The sequence below is a fragment of the Aythya ferina genome (assembly GCF_964211825.1).
Source record: "Aythya ferina genome assembly, chromosome: 2".
Taxonomy (NCBI): Eukaryota; Metazoa; Chordata; class Aves; order Anseriformes; family Anatidae; genus Aythya; species Aythya ferina.
The window spans coordinates 6636102-6658121 of record NC_140297.1 but is presented as its reverse complement, the minus strand read 5'-3'; the positions used below and the strand labels follow the sequence as shown (position 1 = coordinate 6658121).

At 44.1% G+C, this 22020-nt stretch overlaps 1 long non-coding RNA gene across 1 annotated transcript; it reads left to right on the top strand.

Annotated features, from left to right (window-relative positions):
- Positions 1-1397: 1397 nt before the first annotated feature.
- LOC311432924 lies at positions 1398-3683 on the top strand. The gene is made up of 3 exons (XR_014690431.1): positions 1398-1527; positions 1616-1736; positions 2386-3683. It is a non-coding gene; the product is annotated as an uncharacterized lncRNA (long non-coding RNA).
- Positions 3684-22020: the final 18337 nt, after the last annotated feature.

Genomic DNA, 22020 nt, shown 5'->3' with positions numbered 1-22020 from the left:
GAATGGGCAGCTGCTGTGATATGCTCCTGGAGCAGGTCCTGTGATTGTCACCTTACCCTTTCTCCCACCACTACCTCTCCCTCCTTCCTCATCCCAGCTTCCAGCAAGCTACGGGGACCCCATATTTATGGGCACACAGGACTGGGGCTGACCCAAGAAAAGGCACCAACCTTTATCAGATGACTTCAGGTCACCAAGCCGGACCAGCACCAGTGCTGGGGACAATGAGCATCACAACCATTTGTCCCTCTCTGGTCTATACTACTCATTCCAGCAGGGTTTTGCTGTTATATCTCCCCTGGGGACAGAAACGCAGCTCTGAGTACCTCAGAGATGTGGAGAGCTAAATCTCCCCTGGGGGAGCAGTTTCCATTTCCATGGGCAGCCCTCAGCATGTCCCAGCAAGCGTGGCTCTACACCTGGGGACCGGGTTTTGGTGCCCTGCGGAAGAGGCTGCTGTACAGGATCCCCGAAGCAAAGATTAATTAATGAGTGTTTGCACAGCACTTCAAAGGTGTGAAGAGCCATATAGATGCTGCTAAGTATCATTGTTAATTATGATTAGGCGTAATATTTTAATATATCAATATCGCACGGTAAATAGTGTGAAAAACGTGAGCTGAAAATCAGCAGTCGCTGCAATTTTGTCTTTGCATCTGGAGATGCATTGACCCAGCAGGCACAGACCTGGTCTGGGGGTCCAAAGGGCATGTGCAGTGGGGGACAGAAGCCAAAAAGCTGTTTTGGTGGCAACCTGGCTTGCACAGACTTTTTGTAAGGGGTAGGGAGAAGGCAGAAAAAAGTAGCATTTTGAAACCAAACCAAACTAAACGGGCTTTGGAAAATTTGGTGGCAGTTGAATGGCCATGATTTCAGTGATCTGTTTTAAGGAAAACACCATCTCACCCACCTTCACACCTCACCAACAGCAATGCTTCTGCCAAATGTATTTTGTTCAAAGGCAGGTTTTACACTGCTGAGTATCAAAAAGGATCTCCAGGGTGTCCTCAGGGTAGTCCATGCAGCCTTCTGCAGTTTTTTCCTCCCTGTTCTGGGAAGACAATTCCATTTCCACATCTGGGTGCCCACACCAAAGGTTTAGGACAGCTCTTTAGATGGGCAGGCAGCAGTAAACTCATAACGTCAGCTCTCAGGGTTTCGGTTTGCCCATGAGCATCAGAATTTGTGCATTCATTCACCAATCACCCAGAAGGACCAAAGCACAGGGAGACGTCTCTCCACCTTCCCGTTACCTCCAGCTGCCTCTGTGCTTAGGATAAGCAAAGGAGCTGTAAATCTGAGGATTAAGCTCTCAACCAACACACCTGACAGACTTCAGTGTTAGGCAAAACCCCATTAAAATCAAACACCTGAGTATCCCTTAGGCTGTGGTTCTACTTTCTCAGGCCCTCGCTTTCCTCACCTGTGAGGCTGAGGATGATAATTTCTCTTTGGAAGCAGACTGAGATGTATGGCTGAAGGGCCTGAAGCCAACGAGAGTTAACTTTTATTAAATGGATTCTGAAGGCCAGAAGGACCGTTGTGATCGATAGGTCTTGTCTGTATAACCTTCTTCTGCACATTCTTTGTACTGATCCTTTAACTTCTCTTTTAGGCCTGACATATTGTTTTTCTGTGCCTTCGTCCACCCTGGAGACCTCCGTCTGCCTCCCTCTGTGTCACCCTGGAGGACAGATCTGGTACCTGGTGCTGCTGATACAAGGCTTGATGCAAGGGTAAAATTGTTAATATTTGTAAGGGGCTATAACTTGATGGCTGAGGTATATTAATCAGTGGTGTATGAATGCTATCAAAGCCCAAATTTGCCAGAGAGAAGGGAAAAGATGTGGTAGATTGGGTGGGGAATTGGTACATGATAAATCTATGTAATGCAGAGAGAGAAACTTGTAGGGAGGGAGCTGCTCTGCTTCCTCTCTTCTCTCTGTCTCTCATGCCTTATTAATAATGCTTGTGATGTTAATTATCATCTCACATAAATGACAAATAAAAAGGACTGATTTATATTGTTCTTGAAATACAAAGATTCATACACAGCCTTGGAGAAAGACTCTGATCACTCATTCCCCCCAGTAAACATAAATATTCAATAATTAATATTGAATTTTTGGAAGGCTGATCTGTTCTCTTGATCTCTACAGCAGCCTGTTGACCCTGTCATGTGTTATAGGCAGCATGATATTGAAATCAGGGCCTCATCTAGAGCTGCACTTACCAAGCAAATCTATTCAACCCCAGTTAGAAGGTGATATATTAACCAGCTCCAACCTGCCATCGCTGCATTACTGCCTTTGCTGAAGAAGCAGCATCCTGACTACGCCCTTCATGCAGTGGTACGGAAATTTTTTGTCCTGTATTTGCTCACAGGAGTTCTTGATCTTCCCCGTTCCAACTCACAGAGAGCTCTGCTTCACCACTGAGCCATCATGGGGTGGCAGGAGAGCCTGGATTTCCTGGGCTGTGCTCACTGCTGCCCCAGAGCTGCTGGGTACCTCTAAGACTCACGACAACTCTCTGTCTTAAATTTTCCTCTTTACCACATGGAGGACATCCTTCTGCAGAGCACCCCAGCCCACACTCATGAAAAGGAAATGATGTGGAGGAGAAAGAGAGGAGGAAGCTGGACCGGTCCTGGGGGGAATTAGCACCCAGCTGCTCCCTCAGTGCTGATGTATGGGGAGCAGCCTTCCCAGTTGCACAGGAGCTGGGACTCGGTATTTTGGGCTAGCAGCAACCTTCCTCCAGCCATGAGGCCAGTCGTTGCCTGCCCTGCCCACAAATTCTTCCAGATCAGCACAGCTCATTGTTTCTGGTCCCAAACAACTGTGTTTGTTTGTTTTTTTTTTTTGAAAACTGGACACTTCTGAGGGCAGCACATCAGCACTTCTTGAGGCTGAGTCCCCAGCGCCTCAGCCAGAGGACCATCTCTGTTAACTCCCAGGGCCACTGACACAGAAACCTCACACAACCTGCAGTGCGGGCTCTGGGAAGAGGTGTCAGCAGCTGCTGTTTTCCAGAGCGTCCCTGCCAAAACAGCCATGGTGATGGAGGAGGAACATGGAGAAGTGAAAAGAAGGGACAGTTTCCAAAGCATGTTATTTTGGGGATAAACATTTAAAAAAAAAAAAAAGGAAAAAAAAAAAAAAAACACAACAACAAAAAACCCACCTCAAAACAGCACAACAAATTTCCTCCCTGGACTCCCTGGTGATTTTATCTTCCTCCTTGCTTGACCTCTCATAACACAGCTGAACTATAAATAAACTTGAGATAGTTATGACACAAGCCAGGCTGCCAAAGCAGGCGTGGAAAGTGGATGGAGATGCTATGAATGATCTCTACTATCTGAAGTGTTACTTTCCAGTATTTCTTCCTAGCGACCAAGAGAAGAGGAAGAACAGACCCAAACAGATGAAAAACGTCCTCTTATTCTGCACTTTCAAAATCATTCCCTTTTAAAAACTGCTTTAAAATGTATAGGTACTTTTCTTCCTGTAAATAAATTGCTCTTTTGTGCAATAAACATGTAAATTAGACTATCGAGCATCTCAAAGTATTTCCTTTTGGGTATCATAAATATCACAGTGTAGCCCCTGTCTGCGTTAGCAAAGTTTCTGTCTCATAGTCAAGACAGAGGAAGAATCATTCTCACAAAAACACCTTATTCCCTGAAAATGGTTTGTTGTATGTTACCAATCAATCCTTTAAGAGTCTGTAGGCAGCCCCTTCCTGCTATAAATTGGTGTCACTCCACTGAAGTCAATGAAGATTATATAAATCGAGGGTCTGACTCCATGTGTGTGTCTCCCACTCCCTTATGCATGGTGTGTTTTAATCAGCCAAAGCAGAGAGCTTGCTGTATAACCTATTTGAGGAAGTAGAAAAAATAACATTAGAGAAGTGATCTTCTTTATCTAGGGCATGGATTTTCTGTTTGAAGCTTAAGCTTGTAATGATGACTGAGAAACAGCTTGTTGGCGAATGTTTGTGGGTCTGTAAGCAACTGAGAAGAACACCATTCTTTTAAATATTCTAAATAAATTTTCAGGGCTTGCTTGTTTATAAAGTATACTTCTGGTGGTGGCATCTCTGACCGCAGGAACATTACTTGTCTGATGCTACGCTCCCGAGTTCTGTTTGCTGACCCATTACTGCATCAAAAATGAAGAGATTGAATTTAGTTCCAATAAAATTGCATTAAGTTTGCAATAGACATTTTTTATTTCCAATTGGATATGGCAGCTCCCTTCTACGTGAAAGAACAAAGTACAGTGTTTCCAACAAAAACCTCTGGAGGTCTCATCTGTGACCTTGTCTCCAGAACTTTTAACAAAGTCCTATTGAATTAGGTTCCTTTTTTTTTTTTTTTTTTTGAATGAAAGATACCTTCCAACTAGTATTGATAAATAATTCTGGGTTGACAACACTTAAAACTTAGTCTTGCAACATAAACTACATTCATAGACCTGTCCAGAATACCACTGAGATGATCTTTGTTTTATAGAGAAAAAAATGATGTACAGTAGATGTACAGTATTTACCTAGTTCCATTGGTGTCTATGGGAAAGGGGGACATTTGAACACATTCTTGCTTTTGTATCTGAAGTTCATAATTACAAGTACACATGGCCCAAATGTCTCCATGAGTGTTCAATATTCTGTGTTCAACAAGTTTTCTGGAGTTTAGCTTATACACTCTTTGTTCTGCCTATCCATTACTTCCACTGGGAGAATGGCTGCTATCTCATTAAAGGAACACTTTAAATGGGAAAATAATACTATAATGAATTGTGCACTACTGAATAATGAATATTATTATTTTATCCTGACATGAATTTGGAAGCATTCTGGGCATTGTGCTTATTTTCTGAATGCCCGAAGTTGTTGCTGTACTTGTTTGCAAAGAAAAAGCAAAGCAATTCTACAAAATACCAGGAATCAAATTCAAGCTGTTTTGTTTATACTTATTTACCAAATCTGTTTCCATTTTCTGACTAGCTCTCATTGTAACTAGAGTTTATCAACATTTTTCAAATGCCAACATTTCAGTGAAACAGATTTGTTTGGGGGGAGGGAGAGGAAATGTTCATTTCATTCCAAAAAAGAAGACTACTTATGAGTCAAATTGTTCCATTTGATTTTCAAAAAGCTTTATTTTCAATTATTATTCCACGTGTCTTGCAGGTTTCTGTGCTGAATTTGATAGTTTTCAAGACATTTTCCAAAGGCCCCTAAAGCTGGTGAACAACAGCTGTGAATTCCACGTGTGTCTGCTCGGTGAGAGTAATGTTTCTTGAGTATCCCTATATAGGACAAGTATTTCATTTCTCTTCACATCTTTGGTACTTCAAAGTTTAATTATCACTTATTATGAAATTATTGGGAGCTGTAAGCTTACATAGATGCCCTGAGGACTTCACAGAAACAATACAGAAGTGATCAGAGCTAAGGGGAACAAAATCAATACATTCTTGTCGTTGCTTGGAAGGTGATACTTGTCACATTATTGGCTTCACCTCTCATCCTGACCTATTTCCCTACCTGATTGCAATCACCGATGTACACGGTATGAATAATCTGTGCCATAGCCTTGTCTATAATTTCTCATTCTGACTGGATCCAGTAAGTGCAGAAAACTGTGCACCAGCTTCATCGAGGCAGTGCCTGAGTTGTGGTTGCGGTAGGGGCAGAGCTGGGCCCAGCACTTATGGCTGGGACTGCTGATCTCTAACATCACTGATTATTTAATATCAAACATTTTGTGTTTGAAGTAAGTTTGCTGGTAGTCTGACTTAACAAGTACGGTCTGTACAGCCCACATACTTTTAAAATAATTATTTTCCTCCCACAGCTATTAGTGAAAACTGTGACATCTTCCCCTTGTTCGCAGTGATATGTCATCTCTGCTTCAGCACCAGATGGTCCAGGAAAATGAGCAGGAGAAATAAGCGTGTCTATTTTCCCCTTCCCTAACATGGCAAGAAAATAAATGTGAAATAAAGAATGTGTTACCTGTGCTAGGATAAAGCCTCCGGATGTGATGGCTCTCTCTGCCAATTTCCTCCTCTGCTCTTTCCTCCTCTGCCCCCTCTGCCAGTGCCATCACTGCTGACAACCGGACCATATGTATGGACTGGGCCTTTCCCCAAGCCTTCTGCCTTGAGCTTCAGGTGCAGGAAACACCTCAGACACTGTGTTTTTATTTTTTATCAAACACTTTTGCATATCATGTGTGCTACCTGACCCATCCCATGACCAAAGCCCTCTGCTGGGATTTGGAGAACTAACTTTGGTTTCTGACTCCACCATGGGGTTCCCAAATGAGCTTAAACACCATTCATGCCTCATGTTCCCCCAGTTGCCAGGAGAAAGCGATTCTTGCTTCTTCTCTTGCTTATTTAGAGGCAGGGATTGCTTATGACTCTGGAATCAGGTAATTGGATTGGAGTGAGATTCATTCCCATGTCTAAGGAGGTGTTTTGCACACTCACACCTGTGAAGCAAAACTTGGAATCGTGACCTGAACACAGTGGAGGAAACTATATCTACTTACATGTGTAGGCAACTGGCACAATAGTTTTGAGGCTCATGACCAGAGGATCATTGCCCCCCCACCAGACTGAGAAGCTGCAGTGCCCTGTCATTCATGCCTTAGCTTTGCCTGAGAACTGAAGATGGCAGTAAGTCCCAGCAAATATGCTCTGGTTACTGGGTTAATAACACAGGACCTTTTATTGACCCTCAATACCTTGCCTTGAGAGTTAAAGACATTTTTTTTTTTTTTTTCCAGGGGTGCAGGACAAGTGTTCTCCAAGCTGGTGTGCCAGCTATCTCTGAAGGGTTTGGAGCTGTGGTGTCCCTCTTTTGAAGTGTTTCCAGGCCCAGATTTACCTTTATCCAGTCAGTATTCAGGGCTGAGGTGGAAAAGAAAGGGGAATTGAGGATGGCTGTCCCAGTTCCCTTGCAGCCAGGATTTCCTCATACTGTGAAGCCATTTCATACACAACTTGCGAGAAGTTCTTCACCCAGGTTGGAACAAGATCAAATGGAAGGTAACTTGGATATTAGCTTCAGATAGCAGCTCCCTTCCACTACATCTTTCCTTTCAGCTTTAGCTATTGCTGCTAAATCAGCCTAAAATCCAAACTGTCTTAATATTGCTGCCTTAAATTGCTGCTTCAGCTCACCAACCCCTGCTAGGTGTTGCCACCTTTTCCATGGTAGCCACGTCCCTCACATCCTGTCAGAGGTTCTGATCTCACAGTCTGATCTGCTTGCATAGGAAATGACAGCACTCATGGAGATGTGAGCATGAAATTCAGCTGTGAATTGTCTGTCCCCTTGTTTTACTTTGCTGCCTGCTCATCGAAATGTTTGTTAATCCTCAAATTCCCTTCAACTTCTGCACCAGTGATTACATGTCTCAGGGTTTCCTAATACATGTTTCTTATTCTCTTCCTTGAAAGCCCTCTCATTTATCAGATAATAGAAACAGTATGACTGAGATGAACTGCAACCCAATATGGATATAAAATATTCTGAGTGAGCATCTTGTGAAGAAAAAGGTCCTGAACTTCCTTCAGCAAAAGCTTGACAAAAGCATAGGAATAAAGAGTTGCTTTGCAAAAGCGTAGATTGGGTCATAAGTATTTTCTGGCCCAAATTACAGCTGTTTATCTGTTCTTACAGCTATCCATCACAAGCGGTTTGAGCAGCCACCCATAGTTCTTGTTCTTGGCACAATGCCATGCTTCCATTTTCTTTTCATTACTGACCTACAATAAATTGTACTGATGTCCCAAAAGCAAAAGTCTCTCCAGTCCATTATCAGTCCCTAGAGCCATCCTTTTAAATGTAGTTAAACTTGGATCTCTCTCATCTCTGAGGCCTCTCTCTTTTTCAGACCTTTTTCCATTTGGATTGACTGAAGCTCTAAAAGGCCAAACAACTTGGCCAGGGTCATTTGGTGAGCCTGTGTCTGAGCAAGAGAGAGCCCCTGCACATGACGACAACTGCAACCTTCTTCCCTACCCAAGCCCCAAACCCAACCCCTCAAGCCATTTAAAAGGATTTTATAGGCACAACTTCAGCTCACAGCAAATTGCAGATCCTTAAATAGCAGGGTGTATAATGGAAATACTAAGAGAAACCTGACTGTAGCAGTGGAATCGTAGTAATGCATTACTTATTCCATTAATGGCTGTGTTCTTAATAGAAACAGGTTCATTACATGGTAAGAAGCAAAGTTTGCATTAAATAGAAACATCATTTGGTGTTTTATTGATTAAAAGGAGATTAGATTTCCATGATGTTCTTTAGCAAATAGGATGCCTCGGAGGAAATGTATATATTTATATTATAAGGAGGAGGGTTTTATTACAGCATAATGGAAAGAAAATGTATCTCATAATGATAGTTTATATCACACAAGGGATCCAATAACTAAAAGTTTAACTCTTAACCTAGCAGTGAAGTCCAGAAGTCTGTATTAATGGAAAACTAAGGTTGGATAGCCTGTTGTTACCTGCTGCATGTGCAGTGAGGTTAGACCCTTCATCTCGACCCAAAGACCCCATCAAACCCATCCCTGTGGGCTGCAAAGCTGGTGTGTGGAGAGGGGAACGGAGGGGGCAAATTGCTGCACTGAAATGTTGACATCAGCAGAAACATAATCATCTCCAATCAGCAAAAGTAAGGTGTAGTCTTGTTTCTCCCTGGATCCTTAATGGTATAAACATCAGCAATGTTAATTACCCACCAACTAGTTCACTGGTGTCTTGCCGACACACGTGGCTTTGAAAATGTGTCTTTAGGAAGTGCCAGGAGTGTAGGTGAGGGGCTGAATTTCAGCTGTGTAGGGGACACCTTTCCTACTGCCCTGCTGTTGCAGAGGGATCAGTCCCTGATACCACAAAGTCACCACAGCCACTTTTGTTAGCAGACCAGAAGCACATTAGCTCCAGCAGGGGAAAATGGATGTGACAGCCAGGGAGGGCTGGATCACCTCACAAGCTTTTGACTTTTTTACCCCTCACACCAGCCTCTGAATGCTGCGGTTCACGTTCCCCAAGGATTGCATTGGATCCAGGGTGATGGATTTTACAAACTATATCGTTAAAACACGGTGTGGATCCCTGCGCTGATGTGAACGTATGGCTGTGCTGTGTAGGCTCACTAAGAAGCAAACATCTGCATGTCCAGATTAAATGGAGAATAGACACATCCAGGGTGGATGAGATTCTAATGAATACCCCAAAGTGGCTGGGTTATCTAAAATAGAATCGTAGAATCATTAAGGTTGGAAAAGACCTTCAAGATCATCTGGTCCAACCACCACCCTACTACCAGTACTCCACTCTCTCACTGTGCAGCCTCTCTGAGTTTATGTCCCCACAGCACATGTCTCCATTCACAGGTACGTGGCTTGAAAAAAAAAAACAACATGATTGTTCTGTCTGCCTTGAGTCAAATCCATCAGGGCAGTCAAGAGTTAATGGTAAAGCTCCCATTAACTTCAATGGGGCCAGACTTTGCTCCTAAATAATTCTGAGGAGTTCAATTAATATTAATGGATGCCTAATGCTGGTAACTAACAATATACCTTTAACAACCTAATTATTTCTTGACAGATGTTGGACTAGTAAATAATCTAGTGGTCTTTGGTGATAGCTGTTTGACAGCTTTGGAAAAATGCCTCTCAAGGCAAAGCAAAAATGGTTTTCCACCAGCCGCCCTGCAGATGGTCAGGTTTTACAACTTGGCTGTGTTTTGATGCCCTTTTTTTCTTTTTTACTGTGCCTGAAATATGCATAATAGGAAGGAAATACTGTAAACGTAGTTTGGTTGGCTCTACTTCTCTGCCAGAGTGCAAGATTATAGTTCCTAAATGCTTACTGGCACATATGACCTGATTATCTGTAGTATCTTGTTTCTCTCGAAATACATGTATCTGCAAAAGGGGGTTGAGAACTCCTGTGCCATACCATGAGCGTTGCCCAGGAACAGACAGCAGCCTGAACAATTTCACCAAGTGATGTGTATGTGGCTGCAGTGGCTGGAGAAACAGCAGTTCAGTGTTTCCAGGTGGGTTCAAGGGGTGAGGTGGGAAAAAAACCCAACATTTTAGAAGTCTCCCAAATCTTTCAGATCTTAACATGAGAAGTATTCCTTGCTGTGATGTTCATAAAGGAATCCTTGAAACCACAAGAGGAGCAAACCAGTTCAGAAATGTCTGCTTGAGCCTGCAAATGGCCTGGAAAAGCATGTGAGATGGGAACTGCCTTGATCTTTTAAGCAGTGTGTAGTTTGGTTCTCAGATACTTCTGATGTCTTCATCACTGGTCATTCTGTTTTCACCAGCCTATCTGCATGGTTTGCCAAAAGGACAAGACAAAAGATAAATCTGACACAAATAAAAATTTGCATTTACATTGTTTTCAGGAAAAACTATGCTTCTGAGAATACTAATTTTATTTATTTTTCTGATAAGAAAAAATACACAGAATTTCTAGATTTTCACAGAATCACAGAATGATTGAGATTAGAAGGGACCTCTGGAGATCATTTGATCCAACCCCCATACTTAAGCAGGGTCACCTAAAACATGTTGTATAGGATCGTGACTGGGTGGGTTTTGAATATCTACAGAGAAGGAGACTTCAGAATTCATAAAAAAAAATAATATATATATATTTGTTGTTGTTCTTTTCTAAAATTCTAATAACCATACACAAAAACATACTAGCAAAAAAGAAGAATGTTTATTTGGAAATAATGTTGGAGAAACTTGTGGAAATTGCAATTTACTCCATCCATTGCCATCCCAAGCTTCTGTTGCATTGTCCCTGCACGCCACAAACAAGGATTCCTAAAAGGTAGCTCATGTTTGTCACACAGGATGTAATCCAGCTGCTATGTAGGTAATGATGACAGTGATAGGAGTGTGGAATAGATAAAATACAGCTCCAGAAGATATCACAGAATTTCCAGATCAAAAATGACACAGTTCTGAAAAAAAAATGTGGAATTTTTCAATTTCCGCTGAAAAATCAAGACAATTCCATAAATGGGGATAGGGACGAAGAGAGGCTTGAACCTGTTCTATGCACAATTAGAGGTGATGGTTATTTTGCCTTCCCTAGTTTTCACTGAAGGACCACAGAGCATGTACCTGTATCACACCTGAGCTGTGAAATCATTGCAGCATTCAGCCACCCTCTGCACGTGCCCTGCCTTTGACATGTAACGTGTATGGGAAACCTCCTTCGCTCCCAGAAACCTTTTTCACCAGTCTCAGAGGCCAGATCTGGAAAAGGCTGTTTCTGTAACCGTGTCTACCTCCTGCTTGGCAGCATGCCTTGCGCTGCCTGGCACAGGCTTTACCTCCTGGGCAAACACCAACGCTCCCAATACTTATTGTTTTTATAGGAACAAGGCATAATGGTGATTTTTATGTAGTCCAGCATGGGTCTGATTCAGTTTAAAGCATGTGAGGACCTTTTTTTAAGGAAACCATTTCTGTCTGGATGATATTGAATGTCTGCTCCATGTGCTTAATGGTGCTAGACCTGGACAGGAAAAAAGGCTAATTCGATACGTCTATGAATGCTGTGTGTTCAAGAAACTACTGGGGAAAAGCCAAATACCTTTCTGATCCAGACCTACCTGAAGATAAATGTCAGGGTACTCATTACAGAGCTTTCCTGAAGATATTGGCCCTGTATTTTGGGGATTTGCCTGGCCCAAGAGGTAGCAAAGTGGACAGAGCAGAGGCAGAGGCTGCCATTGTGGGGTGCATCTCTAGTGTGGCCACCACTCAGAAAGTGTCTATGGCCCAGCATTTACAGCAGTTTTTCACCAAAGGATACGGGTTTTTGCCCATGGTGCTCACACAGAGCAGAGAGGTGCAACTCGCCCAGCGATATGGGGGTGTCTGGCTGAGCTAGCCATCCTTGGCTTCCTTTAGAGTCAACAGAGGGGAATTGCTGTGATTTATCTGGCCCTAAAGCTGGCCGTTTGAGGATGAGCTGAAGCGCACAATAAAAGCGCCTGCTTCTCTGCAGGGATACAGAGGAGTCAGGCTGTTCGGCTCTGATGGAGACATTCACACTGCCAGGGCGAATGCCGGGTCAGACGAATCTCTCCCACCAGGCTTTGGACACAGCTCACTCAGATGGCTGCCGCGTGGTGGCTGGACCAAGCAACGTTAGCCCGGGCCAAAGATGATGATTTGCAATTTGTCACTCACTCCTCTGCGAGCTGTGCTCTTTGCAGTACTGCTTTGAGACAATTCCTGCAAGTTAATTCTTTCAGCTGTTGATTTCAGTAACTTAAATACCAATAAAATACTACTTTTTGTTATTGTGTTTTGATGTGACATCAAGTATAAGTAGATACTGTGTAAGGTGTTGCTGAAAGCAATCCTGGGATAGTGTGCAGATGAAGATGAGTATTCAGTGGGATTGGTTAAGATGAAGAGAAGCAAATAATAATGATAATTAAAAATCCCCAACACATTATGGTTAAAGACCTAATGCTTGTCCCTATGGTCACAAATGAAAGAGACCAGGGCCCGTGCTGTGCTACTAAAAGCCGCTGGCATCTCATGGCTCCTGTCCAAGTAGCTAAAACCTCATAGACAGAACTTCCCATTGCTTTATCCCAACCAGTCACAAGCACTGGGGATGCCTCCAGTGATAATCCTGTGGTTCTGCAAGAGTGCATGCAGAACTTTGTGGTTTCAGGCTTAGCTGTACCCATGTTCAGCTTCTGCATCTGTGAAGCTTTACATCTGGTCACTGGCTGCTAGTTTTAAGAACATATTTTTATGGTCAAGTTTATTGCTAACAATGGAGAAAAATAATGATGGTTATAATATCTTGGGAGTAGGTGGCGTGGAAGAGGGAGACTGCAGGTGAGAATTAGTCCATTTCCAAAGGACAACTCTAAAGATGAGAAGCAGACACCAGAGAAGAGGACAGAGGCACCTGTAACTTGTAGAGGCTGAAAAAAAAAGTAAGGAGAGATTGTTTGAAGAAGTGAGATTTAAAGACATATTTGGATGTGTGAAGATAGAGGCCCAGATTCTCAGCCATTCTCTGCTGCTCTCAAGATACAACACAGCAATAAAATTAGGATTTGAAGCTCTGAGTGGCACAGAACTGGCAGATCCCTGTTTTTATTTGGTGCTGTTCCTAATCAATTCAGAAAGGACAAGTGGGAAACCCCACTTGTTGGAGCAGTTCCTTAGGATCATACACACAAGTTAGAGCTCAGCTGGTGATGGATTTGTGTTGTAGTGGAGGAACTTATAATTATTTGTACCTCCCTTTGGTCATCTACTGGAAATATTTCAGTTGGCCACGATGGGCACAGGGAACCTGCTACTGCAGAATGATGGATTGTGCAGCAAAACAAACCTGAGAAGGGGAAAATGTAGCGATAGAACTGGGAAGACCAAAATAATTACAGAAGAGTGTGGAAAAGGGAAAGATGAGGTCAGAGACGTTACAGAAGGAACAAACTGTATTTTCCCTGTCCCCTTACTGCATCTGCTAACTAACACGTTCTCTCTCTTCTTTTCTCACTTTCATTTTCTGCACAACTCAAAGATGAAACTGCTCATGACTTTATTTTTGGCATTTCAATGTCTGTGTCCATATGAATTTTACTCATCTGTATATCTCAAATGAATGAGATATGAAATGTAATTAAGCAAGCAAATTAAATTAGCATGATTTGTCCTGTCCTTGTTCTTTGCCTCAAGTCCATCTCTTACATGTTTCCATGAATTATGGTTTCTATGGGGAACAAGACTGAAGGCCTAAAGAGAATAATGTGTTGAGATTAGCATGGTGCTGAGACGGGATCCTTGATTTAGGCTCATCTCACATTAACGACGTGAAAAGGTCAAGCTCCAATCCCCCCACACCTTTTGAGCAGTGACTGTTTCGTGGTCTATATCTACTTATGAAAAGAAATGAATGAGGAAAGGCGAAGGTATGCACAGTATCTGTTCTCACCCCTGCCATGGGTGCTCTCGCAGTCCAGCCCTGTGCTGTAGCCACCAGGTTGAGTGAGTCAGGCAGAGGAACAGTGCCAGGATTCAAGAGGCCTCTGGGGTTTTGAAATAGAGAGAAATACTTTAGGTGAATTTTGCTCTTTCATCACACTCAGGGTAGCCTGGGTCACAGGAAAGCTTTTCCTTGCATTTCCTCCCATTGTTTGAAGGTGATGACACAACTGCTTTGTTGTTGGCAATTTTGTTCCTTTTTTTTTGGTTTGTTTGTTTGTTTGTCATCTTTAAAACAGTGTACTCTCCTAAAATGTCAGGAGTCTCCTGTTCCCCATATCTATTTCATCTCAACATTACACGCTTCTTTGGGCTTTCAGTGACACTACAGTGTGTTGAAAACTTGAACCCATGTGCCAGACTTGCCTTCCAGATTTCTTCTTCTAAAGGTGGCACTTGGATTCTGGTTTATTCTCCTTGCACCCACCCCTAGTTGCAGTGTTTTCTGGTTTATATCTGGGCTTCATCATGCCATGGCCTAGATGGGGGAATGATGGTGAAGAAGTCTCTTTAGGTCAGGGTGGAGGCTCCACCAGATGGCAGTGACTGGCACCAGGTATTGCAAGGGACGAAGAGCCCGTGGCAGCCAGAAAACTCCCCTTCTAAGTTCATACCTCAGGTTCTTTGGTTAAACCGTGCTTGGTGCAGGTTAATGTCCTTCACTTCCACTTGGCTTCCAAAATCTGTGCTTTAACCACATTCATGACAAGTTTACATAGTCTGAGCTCTCTCTATTTAAATGCTTTTTCCCTTTTCTGCATCCTTCTGAGCTCTCAGCCTCTGTCAAGACATTATAGTTTCTTGCAGCTCAGTGCAGTTGTTGAATTACACAAAGTACCAAGTGCCATTCTCCTCCAGCCTTTTGAATTCATCCTCTGAGCTATGTGTTATCTATTAGAAGCTTATCTATTAGAAGTTTTCTATTAGAAGGTCCTTACTGACCTGTTACTATTAAGGGAATGCTGTTACCTTAACCCAGACTACCTAAAAGAAACACTGAGAGCTGGTTCTGGTTCTCCTACTTCCAAAGTTGATTTTTTTTCCTTTTACAACCATCTTTTCCTGTACTTTGATGCTGTTTTCTCAACCCCAAAGCTTCGGGAGAGACCACACATAGTTAGTTGCCTGCAGAGCCTGTTAGTCCTGCAGAGGGAGGTGGAAGAGGTCCTTGGATGGAGGTGGGCTGTTTTTCATCCTGCTGCCTCTAGGCACAAGGGGTAATTGCTTCAACTGGGTCACGAGATGTGCTCTTCCTTTCAGCTCTGCCTGCTCTTAGTGCTTTTGGTCCTGGGGCAGGGACAAGTTTTAAGCTGCTCACCGCTGCAGAAGAGGAGCATTTGCTTGGCTCCAGCCACTTCTGGTGGCAGTAACCTGATGTGCTGCTGTCTGACAAGCTCATTAACCACTTTACATATTGGCTCTCACCTCCTCCTGAAGAATTTCCTGCTAGGGCTCTCGCTGTGCATTAGCTCGAGTGCTGCTTGTGTGCTGGGAATAAAGTGGCTCAGGCAGCAATGTGAAGTGTCCTCTCGGGGCGTGCTTTAAATGAGACACAACACCCAGCTGTGGCCGGGATGTGGTTCCCCTTCTGTCTGACACCAGGGAGAGGCAGGAGGAACTGGGGAATGGCCACCATGAACTGAGCCCGGAGAGGTTCATTTACATGTCTGGAGAAAGATGGTTTCAGTCTGGGTTTTTGCAAGACATGAACAAAGCTAAAACACGGAGAGGACCAGGAGAATGAGCACAAGGCTGCAGAGGAATCGAGCAGAAACTTTTAATAATCTGTGCAGGCATCCCCGTCCTCTCTTGGTCATCATTCTGCCAAGAGAATGGGTACCCCAGAGGACTTACCTTTGGATCCTTCAATTGGTGCTCGTGTGTCCTGGGCCACACAGGACATATCTAACACAGCAGCTGAATGATGGTGAAGAATGCAGAACTCTTTTCTTTCAGGAAGCACAACCAGCAAAACTTCTCAGAGAAATAGGACCAAGCATTATGTTGTTGGCTCCATCTATGCTCCTGGAGGCACAAGCCATGCCCTCTGCACTGCTTTCACTTGACACCGGCAGTGAGAAGCCCTGGTCAGGTCTCCTGACCCTGAGGTTTGCCCCTGCCTTGCCAAGGACACAGCAGTCCACTTGTTTCCCACCCCAGCCTCCTGCCACAGCCACCCCGAGGGTAGTTTGTTCACTATGGTGGGTCTGTTGTGTTCCCCTGTATCAGCATGGGTTGGCTTTTCACCCCAAAAGAACACAGTGGACCTCTGGGACTTTGTTGCCACCCCCACACTTAAATCACATGGTTTAAATTGCAAGAGGTCTCCCCGGCTTTTTGCGTATGGAGTGATGAGCAGAGCAGAATTTTATGGCTGCAATGTTGAAATCTTGCTCAGGTCTTTGGATGCTTCCTCATGAGCAAGATCTGGATGTGATGTGTTGCTGGAGGAGCCTGTGCAGCCACTTCCCACATCCTCAGGCCAGCACAGACCTGAATACAGCCTTGTTTCTGCACCACCATCCAGCTGGGATCACTGGGCTGAAATTTATGATTTAGTGGCAGGCTGAATGCAGGACCGACAGGACTCGCTATGGAGCTCTTTTATGAAAGAACACAACGTGCGCAGACCTGGCTCAGAACCCTTTGACTCTGAGTTGTCTGAGCAGGTTTGATAACACTTGTAAGCTGACTCAGACGCTTTGCTGGAAACAGTTGTGTCAGAGCAGCACACTCCAGTGCTTTGCACACAGCTTGAGCTGTGAGGATGCTGACGCCTTTAAGCCATGTGCCTCTCAGGTCTCTCGTCTTTGCATTGCTCCACTCTTGGTGTACGTGAGGACAGGGGTCACACGTGAGCTTTCATTAATTGCAGATGGCCACACTGTATGGGAGTGGTGGGTTTTGTTTTCAGCTTTCTGAGGAAAAAGCTTACTTTCTTGCTTGCTTTCACCTTCACACCACATCAATTCATCCTGCCGTCTCCCCCGATCCCCCCCCTCCATCCCGCCTTGTTAAAATCGTTGCACAATAATTGTAAATTTTACAATGCTCAAATTAGTTTATTTCCCTTGACACAGAAACAAACAGACTGCTAGGAAATGACCATTTCGGATTACTGGAAAAGTCACACAACACTCTCAAACCCAGGCCAATTGCTGTTCTCAGTTGCACATGTGTAATCCCAGGGACATCATTTAGGGCTGCACAAATGAGAGCCCCAACATGCATAAATAGCTGTGGACCCCATCCTGTGTTCTGCTGTCATCACGTCCAGACCGCTGTGCTTATAAACCAAACACAGTAAATTTAATTAAAGGATGATCCCGCAACGCTAATCAGATACATGTGCAGATCCCAGCCACAGGATCAGGCCCCATCTGCTGCCGTGGATGTGCTTAATAATTTGGGGTCAGAGGAACCATACGACTGAGTTTTGGGGTATTCTTCTGCTGAACTGAAGCACATTTTTACATGTCAAGAAATGGTATCCCCTACACTGTAGTGTCCCCAGGACTGGTGGTGGCAGAAAGCAGAGGTACCCCTGCCTTGCCCAGAGCAGGGCTGGAGGCAGTGTACTTTGATCCAGCACCAGATTATGACCAGGATGAGCTCAGCTCAGACCAGCACTGGATTTGCCTTGTCCAACAGCAACAAGGACCAGATCAGCAACCAGAAGCTGCTGACACTTCAAAAGGAATATCAGCCTGGAAGGTTGAAGATACATTGAACCTGTTTGATGCTGTGGAGGGAGATCAATGCTATGGCCATGCAATGCCTTGATCCTGATATGCACTTGGCTCTTGGCTCAGAAATGAAGAAAGTGAGTGTAGAAAGAGCAGCTTTGCCATTATTTGTTGGTAAGCATCAGCCTCGCAGGAAACGTGACAGTAGGACAGCATCATTTGCTTAAGTGTGGAGACTGCAGGTTTGTTCAGGTGAGTTAGTGGCATCTTATGGGATGTGTGAGTTGCTTGCATGGGTTTTACCTGTGCTGGGTTTATGCTGCAGCCAGGGTCTTTGCTGTGTCTGCACCTGCTGCACGGATCCCCTCTTTCGTGGAGAAGGAAAGGAGCTTCGTCTGCAGCTTTCCTTCTTTGAAAGGGGAACAAAAAGCCCTGACCCGAGTCTCTGTTGGGCAAACACAAGCAGGGATCCCCATTTCCCACGCACTGTGCACCATAACGCTGCCGTTAGCTGCTGCGAGCAGGAATCCAAGCTAATGATAGCAGTTATTCCAACAATGTTAATGATTTGTAGAAAGATGAATTAAGCAAAGAGAGAGAGCTGCACAAGTCTATTATTACCCTGTGCCTAACTCTATTAAAAAGAGCTGAGCTGTTCATCCATTTATGAGCCATTGACAGGGAGGCATATATCTCCATGAAAAAGGTCAGATTGCTCCAAAATGGTCATGGGCACATTTCTTTTCAAGGAGGAGTTTTCTGTGGCAGCAAGTCTGTGTTTGGCAGAAGATTTCCAATTGCAAGGCCACCACCTGCAAGGCTTCTTTCCTGCCTGCTGCCTGCACAAGGATTTACCTTCAGCTTTTGAGGTGCTGGCTAAGGGGACAAGAAAGCCAGTTCAGCCTTGACTGCCTACTTGCTCCTTGCACATGGCAAAGGAATCTTCTGGCAGGGGAAAACTCTGTGTTTGGGGCTGGTACAGAGCCCTTGAGCACCCTTGAGGAAAGCTAGGTGCTTTGGATGGGTGCTAGTCTCCCACCCCACACTATGCTAACTCATGGGGTTTGCCCTATCTGTCTCTCTCTAAGTATTTTAGGAAGCTGTCATCATGGTATTGAAGTGCCACTTGTTTAGCACAGCCAGGATGAGGCGGACCTGGAGTTTCCTATTGATCTGCAGAAGAAAAACAGCCTGAGCAGCAGCAGGCAGCAACACGAGGCTGCCTGGGGGCAGAGGCAGGCGGCTGCCAGCCCCATATTGGCTCCTGGCCCCATAGGGTGCATGCCTACGGGCAGAGGTGGGGCGGGCAAAGGGCAATGTAGATCTGCATGAGGCACAGATGAGCTCTTTTAAAATCTATTTTTGTGTAGCTGTTTATAGCACTGAGAGCAGGTTAGCCAGGACGACCTCAGTATGGATGTACGAGGGTTTATATGTCTTGTCTGGAAATAGTGACCTAGAAGCTAAGCACTTCACGTCCCTTTCTGCCCAGTGACCTGCTCTTCTGCTCCTCAAGGGAGTTTAGTGATGAAGGTAGAACCCAGCCAAGCCAAATGTTCACTTTGTTCGTCTGTTGGAGGTTCTGAAAGATGTGCAACAAGTGATGTGCTTGCCAGGACCTACTCCGGCCCTTTCCTGCCAACTGACAAGAGATTCAGGAACACCTTGAATTTTTGGCATGTCTTGGTTCCAGCACATTGTGTCACTTCTGTTATGTTGGGCCGTGGTCTGTCATCCCCGATGCCATGACATTTACTGACATCTAAGGAAATAAGATGGAAGCAGGCTTTCAGCTGTCAGTGATGCTTAATATTTGTACCATGGTCATGTCTAGAGAGCTGAAGTGAGACAGGGTTCTTCGGTGATGGCAGCACAACAGAAACAAGGTAAGAAGTAGGCCACTGCCTGAAGAGCTTTAAGATAAACCTGAAAGGCAAGCCATCAGGGGAAGGAAATATCATGCTCCTTTTTTGTGATGGCAACTTGGGCCACAGTTGAAACATGTCACACCTCAGGATGCCAGAGACCCTCAGCAGGGTGGTGGGATGGACCCTGCTCTGATTGATCCCACTTATGTGCTTCATTAAATCCATCCATCCTTGTCTGGCAGTAAAAAGAGAAGCTGTACCTAAAAGGGACTCTGGCACCACATTCTCTAAACCTTACACGAGGCACACAATGTTTTATTATTTCCTTCTCTGATATTTCCTCTTAATGCTAATGACAGGTAATGAAGGGTGAGTTGCCACTGAAGACCAAAATTTTTCATGACACACAACACAATTTGTCCACCTCCTGCCTCCACCAGAAGCTGTGCCATTGTAGCTGTTTTATGCAAGACAGGAGAGTTGTTTGTGAAGCTTCTTTCAAGGGACGTTGCTTCCAAACCAAACCCAGCGTGTAGGTTATGGAAGGTCATCATCTGGAACCAACGATGGGTGAACAGGTTTGTGTAAAAGGAAAGGCATCCAGGCATCCCCAAACCTCTCCTGTTGCTCAGACTGCATGTCATCCAGGCAGCAACCATGTCTTTATGAAGCCAGTTCTGACTTTCTCTGCAGGCTTGGCAAAATTTCCATTCTTATTCAAAGTCTGCTGTTATCTGATTTCTTGGAGGGTATTTCTGGTGGGCGGGGAGGACATATCTCTCCATCCTGTTAGCTCTATCGTGTTCACTTAACGGGTTTGAAAAAGTCCTGTTAAAATCCAGCAGTGTTGTGGGGAAGAGCCTAGATTATATCATCTACCTCCAGATCTTATCGTGGCTTTTCAGCCCTCATCAATTGCAGCAATTCAGAAAAATGCCTTTTTAATTTTTTTTTTTCTAACTCAGACCAAGTGATCCTAGAAGGCACTCAATTGACATCCTAAATAACACATCATCTGTCCATTACTCAGGCACGGCACTGCTGATGTTCCCCAAAATCAATGTACCTCTGCCACAACAGTACTAAAGCAAAGAGAGGGCTCAATTCTGCCTTCACATTTTTCTGAGTGTCCTCACTGCAATCACTGCAGCAGATCTCTGGAGACAGCAGTGCAGGTTATACTAATGAAGATAAAAAGGTTGAAGTGGGATTGTCCTATATTTTTGGGATCAAGCCCTGTCCCCTCAATATACTGCTTTCTGTTTCGTGGGTAGGAGTTCATATAGCAGTAAACGCATTAAACACAGTGACAGGTTAAACAAAACAGATTCCCAGACAGAGTAAAGAGTTTGCTCTGACCCAAGAAGTCCTTTTATACAACTAGAATTGGAAACTTCTGGTAAAAATGGAAGTGCTTAATGAAGAAAATAAGGATTGCCAGCAATACAGTGAATAGTTGGGCCACTATTTTCTTTCAGAGACGATTATAGATAAGAACCGACAGACACCAAGCAAAATTGATTTCTGTAGCAATAAAACCCACTCACCTTTAAGGAGTTTGTTACAACCTCAGAAACCAGGAGATAAATGCTTAGAAGAGCTGCAAAAGATGTAGCAGAGTATTGTGCACCACAGCCAAGCAATTTTGTAGGCTCCTTTGAGCTTCATAGTAGGATGAAGAGATGATGTAGCTGAATATGTGGCGGAGCTAGAGGGGCTAATTGAATGTTGTTTGATTAGCAGCCTCCTGAGGGATCTGCTGTGAGACAGATGGAATTTCATCATTACGAGTGCCATAAAACACTGCTGATTGCTGGTGGAGGAGAACTTCACCTGGCCCAGAACAGGGCTGTCAGCAGTGGCAAAGGAGGAAGCTGTGAAATGCTGAAAAGATGGGCATTTAGAAAGCAGAGACTACTGAGCTGGCCAACCATAAAATGGAAAACCATAATGAGGATTTTTTTTTTATTTTTTTTTTCTGCTGTGAAAGAGGAGTTTGTTTTGCAGAAAAATCTACATATGAAGTAGCCCAGGGTGATATATGCCTCAGGATGAGATGTACAGCCAGAAAAAGCAACAGCAGCTCTCAACAAAAGCCTCCAAAAGCCAGTATTTCTTCCAGAGGTGAAGGAAGGAAGCAGGGGGCTTTTGATTTTGATGAGGCAGAAGATGCATGCACTATATGTTTCCTAAAAGGCAATGAAGGACTTTACAGCATAAATGTAGAGTTAAACTGCCTGTCAGCTTCAACAGAAGCTCATACAACAACCGTCAATGAATATATATCCTGAAGGGCAAAAAAGGACTGAATCCACTGCTGAGTGCCACATTGATATGTGGGCTTGCTTTGGAGAACTCCTTCTGGCTCTTGGTTTGT